The sequence below is a fragment of the Ursus americanus genome, chromosome 21, assembly GCF_024610735.1.
Source record: "Ursus americanus isolate L20-20 chromosome 21, mUrsAme1.1.p, whole genome shotgun sequence".
Taxonomy (NCBI): domain Eukaryota; kingdom Metazoa; phylum Chordata; class Mammalia; order Carnivora; family Ursidae; genus Ursus; species Ursus americanus.
In genome coordinates, this window is record NC_142147.1 from 39991585 (window position 1) to 39998399 (window position 6815).

The 6815-nt window shown below is 38.9% G+C and overlaps 1 pseudogene; it reads right to left on the reverse strand.

The window, feature by feature from the left end:
- Positions 1–373: 373 nt before the first annotated feature.
- LOC123791422 (methyl-CpG-binding domain protein 4-like) lies at positions 374–6339 on the reverse strand (annotated as a pseudogene).
- Between the last annotated feature and the right edge of the window lie 476 nt (positions 6340–6815).

Genomic DNA, 6815 nt, shown 5'->3' on the forward strand with positions numbered 1-6815 from the left:
GAACTACTGATACACATAATATGGATGAATTTCAAAAGTATGATGCTGAATGAGAAGAAGCCAGAGATAGCAGAGTTACAGACTCTCAGGAACTTCAAGAGGAAATAGCTGGTTCTAGGGACAGAGGCTTGACCAGGAAGAAACATGAAATAGTTTTCCGGGTTGATGGAGACTTGATAGGTGTGTAGGTTACAAGAATATATGAATTTGTTAGAACTGACCAAACTGTATACTTAGGATCTATGCATTTCACTGTATATAAAAGATACCTTCCTTTTAAAAACTTGCAAGATGCAGGTTAAGTTATACTGAGAGAAAACGTGTCACCTTAAATACTTGTAGTAGGAAAAGGAAAAAAAAAAGTAAGAATTCATTAACTAAGTTTCTCACCTAAATTAGAAAAAGAATATCAGAATGCATTTTTAAAAGAAAGAAAGAAATGTGGTATACTTTAATTTTTTATTATGGAAATTTTCAAACATACAGGAAAGTAGAGAGAATTATATTGTGAATTTTTATTGCCTGACACTCAGGTTCAAAAATAATCAACAAACGGCCAATCTTGCTTCATCGAAATCCTCCTAGCATTCCCTTAACCCTATATACACATAGGGTTATTTTTAAAGCAATTCCAGAATTTATATCTTTTCTTTCAAAAAACACCCTCTAAGGGATCTTTTCAAAATATAAAATTTTAATGCCATTACCACACCTAAAAATGACAATAATATATAATAAAAGAATAGAAAAAACTACAATAAAGATAAACAAAACCAAAAGCTAATATAATGGATAAAACTCTGAAAACCAACCCAAAAAGCAAATAGGCACAAATAATATTAGGAAAAAAGTAGAGATTCAAAGAATTTGAAGAGGTTACTATCTACAATTTAACTCAATATAGCTAGACATTACATGAAATAGATAATTTCACAGGGAAATATAACTTACCCAGAAAGAAAAAGAAAACTTATATAGTCCTAAAACTATTTAGGAAATATAATCAGTCATGAAAACTGAAACCACAAAGGAAAAAAGAAAAAAGATGTCGAAACCAATTCTGAAGGTAAATTCGTCCAATCAAGGAATTGATTATTCTAACTTCATAAACCATGTTTTTCATAAAAAAACAAAAACAGCGTCTCCCGAGTGGCTCAGTTGGTTAAGCATCTGCCTTTAGCTCAGGTCTGGTCCCAGGGTCCTGGGATCGAGCCCTGCATCAGGCTCCCTGCTCAGTCGGGCGTCTGCTTCTCCCTCTCCCTCTGCCTGCTGCTCCCCCTGCTTGTGCTCTCACTCTCTGTCAAATAAATAAATAAAATCTTTAAAAAAAAAAAAACAATAACAAAAAGAACAAGAGGAAACGCCACTTAGCCCATTTTATGAAACTAACATAAATTTGATACCAACCCAAGAGAAAGTAATAAGAAAAATTATGGGCCAAATTCACAAAATACTAGCAAACCAAATCGAGGAATATATATTTTTAAAACAAAAACTAGGGGCTCCTGGGTGGCACAGTCAGTTCAGTGTCTGATTCTTGTTGTGGGCTCAGGTCATGATCTCAGGGTTGTGGGATCCAGGTCCACACCCAGCTCTGCACTCAGCGGGGAGTCTGCCTGAGTTTCTCTCTTCCTCTGCACCTCCTGCGCCCCCCACCCCTACTCTCTCACTCACTCACTCTCTCAAATAAATAAATAATCTTTAAAAAACTAAATAAAGTGAAAACTAACTGGGGTCACGTAATTCACGACACAAGCTGAAGGATAAAACAGGATTCTTTCAAAGATGCTCACAGGCACACACACACACAAGCATTTGGTAAAATTCAAGGTCCTTTCACAACAAAAACTCTTTATTTTTTGAGATTTATTTATTTATTTAGAGAGAAAGCAGGGGGGAGGGGCTGAAGGTGAGGAGAGACAGAATCTCAAGCAGTGTCCCTGCTGAGCACAGAGCCCTAACATGGGGCTTGATCTCACAACCCTGACATCAAGACCTGAGCCGAAATCAAGAGCTGGATGCCCAACCGACTGAGCCACCCAGAAGCCCCTACAACAAAAAACTCTTTAGCAGGCTGGGAATAGAAAATAAATACCAATAACCTACTGCAAATGTAATATTAACTTTAAGATATTAGAATTCCCTTAATCATCAGCAAGAAAGATACATGCATCCTTATTTCTGTTCAAAAATGTACTAGAAATATTAGCTGAGTAAAACATGTAAGATAAATAAGAGGAATAAAGGATGGAAGAGAAGAATCAAAATTATCGTTAATTATGTCATAAAACTGTCTATATAGTAAACCCAAATTATTATAAGAATTCAGCAAAGATGTGTTTTATATAAAATAAATACACAAAAAGTAATTTCATCCCTATATGCGTATGATAGATATTTTCTCTTAAAAATATCACTTTATAATAACCATTAAAATATAAATAAATACATCTAACAAAATATATGCAAGGCTTCCATGGAGAAAAGTATAAAATGTCATTGAGAGACATTAAAGAAAACTGGAAAATGTATGCCACATTCATGAAAGGGAATAACTAATACCATAACCAAAATCAGACTAATTCTCCAATCTAATATATAAATGCAATGCAACTGTAAATCAAAATCCCAACAGGGATTTTCATGGAACTTGATAAGATGATCCTAAAATTTATATAGAACAGCAAAGGCTAAGGATAGCCAAGAAATTATTGAAGAAGAGCAAGAACATCTAGATATCAAAGACTTATAGTCAAACTATAATAATTAGGACGTGATATTGAAGCAATAGACCAATGGAATACACAAAAAGAACATACATAAATGCATAAAAAGAACACAAGACCTAGGAGCACCTGGGTGGCTCAGTTGGTTAAACCTCTGCCTTTGGCTCAGGTCCTGATCTCAGGGTCCTGGGATCAAGCCCCGCATCAGGCTCCCTGCTCAGAGGGAGTCTGCTTCTCTCTCTCCTTCTGCTTCTCCCTCCCCCCCACTTGTGCTCTCTCTCTCTCTCTCTCAAATAAATAAATAAAATTAAAAAAAAAAGAACACGAGACTTAAACATATGTGTGAATTTGACAAATGATAGAAAGGGAACTAAAAATATCAGTGGAGAACAGAAGCTCTTTTTTTAAATCTTCAAATCACATTTTATTATTGGAAAAGTTATTTACATTTTTAGGATTGCTGTCAAATAATTTATTTTTTTAAAATCTCAAAATATGTTCTAGTGCGTTTAGGAGCAAAGATCTACCAGTGTTACACACATTAAGAAAATCATCAGTCATCATCAGGGAAATACAAACCAAAACCGTGATGAGATACCACTTCACACCTGTCAGAATGGCTAAAATTAACAACCCAGGAGACAACAGATGTTGGAGAGGATGCAAGAGAAAAGGGAGCCCTCTTACTACTGCCAGTGGAAATGCAAACTGGTACAGCCACTCTGGAAAACAGTATGAAAGTTCCTCAAAAAGTTAAAAAGGATACAGAAATACTGATTTGAAGGGATACATGCACCTCAATGTTTATAGCTGCATTATCAACAATAGGCAAATTATGGAAAGAATCCAAATGCCCATCCATTAATGAATGGGTAAAGAAGATGTGGTGTATATATATACAATGGAATGTTACTCAGCCATCAAAAAAAATGGTATTTTGCCATTTGCAACAACATGGATGGAGCTAGAGGGTATTATGCGAAGCAAAATAAAGTCAGCCAGAGAAAGACAAATACTGTACGATTTCACTTACGTGTGGAATTTAAGAAATAAAACAGATGATCATAGGGGAAGGAAGACAAAGAGAGAGAGAACAAGGGAAGCCAACCATAAGAGACTCCCAACTATAGACAACAAACCGAGGGTTGCTGGAGGGGAGGAGGATGGGGGATGGGCTCAATGGGTGATGGGCATTAAGGAAGGCACTTGTAATGATGAGCACTGGGTATTATATGTAAGTAATGAATTACTAAATTCTACTCCTGAAACCAATATTACACTACCTGTTAACTAACTAAAATTTAAATAAAAATCTAAAACAACAAAAAAAGAAAACCTCCATTACGTTTCTAGTTGGACTGATTAAAATCTACACGCCTGTAAAGTCAGTGATTGTGCTTAATGGGGCTCTTATGAATCAAGTACAAAGTCGTGTATAAAAAACGAGTTGGAGGGGCGCCTGGGTGGCGCAGTCGTTAAAAGCGTCTGCCTTCGGCTCAGGGCGTGATCCTGGCGATCCGGGATCGAGTCCCACATCAGGCTCTTCCGCTGTGAGCCTGCTTCTTCCTCTCCCACTCCCCCTGCTGTGTTCCCTCTCTCGCTGGCTGTCTCTCTGTCACATAAATAAATAAAATCTTTAAAAAAAAAAAAAAAAAAAAAAAAAAAAAAAAAACGAGTTGGAAAACTTTAAAGAACTTTCAGACAGACTTAATTTTTCACGACTTTCCCAAAGCCAGTCCTGATGCTTATTTAGCTTATGGTCTTCAGGAGGCACCTGCTTCCACTCATTGATGCAAAAAAAAAAAACTCGGTAAGAGTCGTTGTCATATCTGCCCAACCCCAAACCTCAATCGGGTACCTCCACTGCTTTGTCAGGTATTCATCTGAGAACTTGACAGTGGTTTTCGCTCCAAGATCATAGAGACCAAGAGGTCTAAGAGACTCTCACACATCTCTCCTGTCTGGGGCTCTTGCTACCTTGGCGGAAGGCCACTTCTCCAGAAATCTCCAAAGCACAGGCGTTGCCATTTTGCCTGAGGTCCGACTGAGAATTACAGTAGCAATGAGGAGTTTCTGTGGATCATGGAGAGGTATCTCTTGGACAAAATTAAAAGGTGACCAAGGAGGTATCCACTTCTTAAAGGCTTTGCACCGTGGTGTGGGCTAAGACCTTCTTTGTTATATTTGCTGGAAACACATAGGCTCGTTTTCCTTTTTCCTATTTGTGTCCCTGGAACAGTATCTTCTTGACATATTTTCAGAGAAATAGTCTTTCTCAGTTTGTGAGCAGTTGTCCATTTCAGAGCCACATTTTCAAATGTCAGTATGCTAATGTTCCTTCCTTCCTTCCCCCAATTTCTACTTTTGTTTGTATTTCCCCAGCTTCTAAAAAGGTTTCCTCACACTTCTCGTTGTGCTTCTTCGGTTGAACATAATTTGTTTACGGTGCCAGAAGTTATTTGTTCAAAACAAAAATTTGATCCTGAATTCAATGATTTTTTTTTTTTACAAGTCTCTTTTCTTCATTGGTTACATCGAGGGGCTTCTTGCTTGCTCCGGCGTCAGAAATGGAGATAAAACTTTTTTTTTTTAATCAAGCTGACTTTCCTGTACAAGGTTCACTTTCAGCATCTGCCTTATTAAACTCAGATTCTCTTTTCCTGTTACTTTGAGCAGAATCTGGAAGACCCTTCCAGCACCCTGTTTTCATTTTCTTCATTTTAATTCCTTTCAAAATAGTCACCTTTCCTTTGGACTTTCTAACCATTCCGGAGTCAACATCATTAACACCTTCATCTTCTTTAAAGTTAGATAATCCCCTGCTATTTTGCCATTCCAAACTACCACTTCGGAGGGGAGAGGCATCTTTTTTCCACCAGCTTCGTGTCCTGAGGTTCCAGTTTGAATTGTTACTTTGATTTTGCATTTGGGATGTCAGAGGTGCTATACTGCAATCTTTGTATCTGGACCTGACGCCCCTTTTAGAAGGTACAATAAAATCAAAATCTTCTGGCATAAGACAAGTCTCTCCATTTTTGTGAAGATAATTAGCAAGTGCACTTTGGGATCTGAACTTCAGTCCTTGTGGGCTGATCAAATATACATCCTATCTTCCTGCTGTTTTCCCCGATCACCTTTGCTTCACAGCACATGGGACAGACTCACATCGTGGACAGACTCACGGCATTCTGTAGTGGTAGTACCACTACCAATCTGAGCAGAAGCAATGGATTCTTGCAGCATGGGATTCCAATCACTGCTGCTTTTTATCCCCCATTTGTTTCTCGTCTCTCCTCCCACTCTTTTTTTTTTTTTTTGAGATAGGGAGAGAGAGTGACTGAGAGAGCAAAAGCAGGGGAGCAGGAGAGGGAGAAGCAGGCTCCTGCTGAGCAGGGAGCCCAATGCGAGACTTGATCCCAGGACCCTGGGATCATGACCTGAACCGAAGGCAGACGCTCAACTATCAGAGCCACCCAGGCGACCCTCCTCCCAATCTTTCCAATCCCAGAGCAACATCTTCCTCACAGAGGTCATAGGGCTGGTCTGGAGCAAAGAGCCCACTGGAGGTGACCAAGGGGGTAGCTCTGCAGTCCCCCAGGTTCAGACCCTCCATCCCAGCCTTGCCCTTGATGTGGGCTCCAGGGGCAGCAATGGAGCCAAGAAGGTGCAATGCCTTAGGAGAGGGGCAGAACAAGATGCAAAAACTTCTTCAGCTCAGAGTACTAGGCTGAAACCAAGGCAATGCAAGTCTGTTGGACTCCACAGCGGCTTTCTGGCCACCCCCTCGGCCACAGCCAGCTGCCATCAGCATGATTCAACCAATCACATCCCAAGCAGCTCTTTAATAAATGGTGTTGGGATCACTGATCACCTACAAGGAAAATCATGAAAAGTTTATCCCTACCTTAGGTCACAGTAAATCGATTTTGCAGGTGAATCAAAGTTCTGAATGTGAAAAGCAAGACTTTAAATTTTTAGAAGGAAATATAGGAAAATAGTTTCATGACCTCAAGTAAATTTTCTTTAACAAGAGGGGGAAAACCACACACCATCAAGAAAAGACAGCTATGTGTGATTACATTAGAATTT